This window comes from Platichthys flesus, unplaced genomic scaffold, assembly GCF_949316205.1.
Source record: "Platichthys flesus unplaced genomic scaffold, fPlaFle2.1 scaffold_85, whole genome shotgun sequence".
Lineage (NCBI taxonomy): Eukaryota > Metazoa > Chordata > Actinopteri > Pleuronectiformes > Pleuronectidae > Platichthys > Platichthys flesus.
Window position 1 is genome coordinate 8,512 of NW_026910022.1, and position 3,640 is coordinate 12,151.

The 3,640-nt window shown below is 46.8% G+C and overlaps 1 long non-coding RNA gene across 1 annotated transcript; it reads left to right on the forward strand.

Annotated features, from left to right (window-relative positions):
* Positions 1-608: 608 nt before the first annotated feature.
* Positions 609-3,437, forward strand: LOC133950581 (uncharacterized). Its single transcript, XR_009920383.1, has 3 exons — positions 609-1,848; positions 2,497-2,567; positions 3,261-3,437. It is a non-coding gene; the product is annotated as an uncharacterized LOC133950581 (long non-coding RNA).
* The last annotated feature ends 203 nt before the right edge of the window (positions 3,438-3,640 follow it).

A 3,640-nucleotide genomic window follows, 5' to 3' on the forward strand; every position in this document is an offset into this window, starting at 1 on the left:
AGCAACTTTATTTACCCTTTCTCTGTCCCGTGGTCCTTGCAGACGTGCTCTGCCTGGGGATCATACCCTGGTCCCCCGTTAGAGGGAGCGGAGCTCTTCCAACCTTGTCACCACTACTCAACAGATCAATAGGCCAGTGCAAACAAATCATAATCATGAACCCTGAATCCAAACCCAAACCCAACCCTAACCCTAACCCTAACCCTAACCCTAACCCTAACCCTAACCCTAACCCTAACCCTAACCCTAACCCTAACCCTAACCCTAACCCTAACCCTAACCCTAACCCTAACCCTAACCCTAACCCTAACCCTAACCCTAACCCTAACCCTAACCCTAACCCTAACCCTAACCCTAACCCTAACCCTAACCCTAACCCTAACCCTAACCCTAACCCTACATCCTCTGAAGAAGCATCGACCAATGCGAAACGTCAGGATCCTAAATACTACTCAACGGTACGTCAGCTTAGACTCTTTTATCTTTTAAAACTCTGGTTTTAAAGCAGCCTTGCTTTTTAACTATTAGAAGATTTGTTTTTAACTATTAAAAGCTAGTTTTTTGAATGTCCTGGGGGGCTGCTGCCTGAGGCCTTCCTTATGCTTAAAACAATTGACTCTTTCCACACTCTGGTATTTAAACAGCCTTGCTTTTAACCAGTTGGGTCTTTTGTTTTTGCCTTTTAACTAAGCCACTCGTTCCAAAAACACCCTGAGTGGCTTTTGCCTTAAGCCTTTCCCCGTTTTTATTAAGCAATAGACTCCTATCCTCTAAAAAACTCTGGTTTTAAAGCAGCCTGGCTTTTAACCAGTTGGAGTATTGTCTTTTTTTGGTTTTTGGACTAAAAAGCTATCGGTTTTAAACAGAGCTTAGAACATCAAACAATAGACTCCTATCTTCTAAAAACTCTGGTTTTAAAGCAGCCTGGCTTTTTACCAGTTGGAGTATTGTCTTTTTGATTTTCTTGCTTTTTGATTCTTTGTTTTTTGGACTAAAAAGCTACTAGTTTTCAACAAAGCTTATAGCACTAAACATCCTGAGGGACTTCTGCCTAAGCCTCTCCCCCTATTTTTTTAAACAACACTCCTATCTTTTAAACTCTGGTTTTAAGCGGCCTTGCTTTTACCAGTAGGAGTTTTGTATCTGACAAAGACTCCTATCTTCTAAAAACTCTGGTTTTAAAGCAGCCTGGCTTTTTACCAGTTGGAGTATTGTCTTTTTGATTTTCTTGCTTTTTGATTCTTTGTTTTTTGGACTAAAAAGCTACTAATTTTCAACAAAGCTTATAGCACTAAACATCCTGAGGGACTTCTGCCTAAGCCTCTCCCCCTATTTTTTTAAACAACACTCCTATCTTTTAAACTCTGGTTTTAAGCGGCCTTGCTTTTACCAGTAGGAGTTTTGTATCTGATATTGCTTTTAATTTATTTTTTTCTTGTGATCCTCCTCCCGGCTGGGACGAGGTTATCAGAGACTTATTTCCTAAAAATCCTTTTTTGGAAAACTTATTAATTAATTATTTTTCTGGAGACCTCCCCCCCGCTCTTGGTTATACTGAGACGTTTTTTTTGGAGTTCCCTTCTTTTACTAGGATACACCTGGAACTCATCCTCATCCTCCTGGACCACTGCCCAACACCAACCCAGCTCCAACTTGGGAGGCCCAGCCAACTACTGGACCAAGGAGACCTACACTACCAGGGATACCCACCAGGCAACAACCAAAGGCACCTGAACCCCATTCTGCTGGACCACTGCCTTAACGTCACCCCAGCTCCAACTAGGAAGGCCGAGGAACAAGCCATCAGCCATTTACTGGACAAAGGTGACCTCCAACTACACTACCAGGGTAAGAGCCCCCTCCAGTGACTTTTAAAATGTTTTTTAACAGAGCAAAGCCCGTACCGATGAGTGGTCTAGGACACAGGCCACAGCTCACACACACACACACAAACACAGCCCCACAACCCCTGATGTCTGTAAACACACACTCAGCTTCACAATACAAACACAACAATACACGCCGGTTAACAAACATGAACACAGCACCCACCAACACATGGAATCAGGTACCGGACCCAGCCACCCGCACCGCTTCTAAACAAATATTTCAATTAATACAGGCTATACACCACAAACACACAACAGATAATTCACTCACCACCAACACTTTCCCACCTGGGATGATGCGTCAGGTCACCAGACTGACGGACTTCATCAAACCGGCCACACCATCAGACACCACACGTCACAAGATCAAAAACAATACGGACAACTGGATGAAAACAAACATGGCTATATTACGGGAACATTACACCAATACAATACATACCCTCGGCCACACACCACACAACCCCATAGCGTTTCAAATAGCTACCGGATGGGCTAGGAAGCGGTATGGCCAGAGACTCCGGGCGGACACCATCAAGGCAACAGAAGGTATACTGCAACGTAACATCATTAAGAACAATAAAACTTTTCTCAACCCTAAGAGCAGGTTGGAGGGCTCCCTCTCCACCATCCCGGAATTATCCGATGAAGAGGAATTCCCACCACTACCAGTCATCAGTAAGTTACCCCCTGCATTTCAGCCCTTTCCAATTCAACAGCCCCGGACACCACTACTCCCCACCCCCACCCAGTGCCAGACAACACTGGATGGCCTACAACCGCAACCTCAACGACCCAGACATGACCACCCATACCAGACCAACAGACAGAAGACATTCCCCTTACCCCAAACCAGGCCCCCCCTACAACCGACACTACCTGACCACCCCATACCCAAACCAAGACGAAAACCACTGTACGGACTTCCGACCTACCCAATATATAACAAGGGCCCTCTACAAACACAGAGGGCACCTCTACATCTGACTACAAGACAAACCCCTCCTGACCCAAACACCTCCACCCCTCCCTCAGTGAGGGGCAAGAAAGTAGTCTCCTGGGGACCCGAACCGGTCTCCCAGGGGGCAGAAATCATCTCAAAACCCAACCCCAAACTCTCCCCCATCCTACCGACAGTGACTAGACGGAAAACCCCTATGACACGACTACCCCTAAGCCCCAGTACCCCCGACTCACCTACTATCAGTACAGGAAGACGGACACAGCAAACAGAAGTCCTAATTCATCCAGTACCAGACACACAAAACAATACCCTAGAACTACAGTCCATATCACTCAACACCCACAGTTATTCAAATGTTTCAACCATCAACCTTGATACCATTTCCTCTCCCCCTTCTACACCCACAGGTGTTGCTGGTCCCCGGACTGGCACAATGGAACAGCGAGGAGCCCCGACAACCATAACGGGAGGGTCACCTAACATGATGAGCGGGCAATTAAAGGCTAATATTGCCACTCAAGCCGTATCTGAGACCTCCCTACCACTTCTCCGCGGAAGTCCACCTCCCACTTGTGCCGTTCGGGGGTCCAGCACACCTCCACTCCCCGAGGATAGCCCCACAGGACCCTCCTCCACCTCCTCCCCATTCAGCCTACCACCACACACTCCCACATCAGGTAAATACCATCCCACATCACACATCGCCCGACACACCAGGAAACTCCAGGACTGGTCTTTCAAAAGCCGTAGACCAGTCCTGGTGTTGGGGGATTCCAACATCAACAGA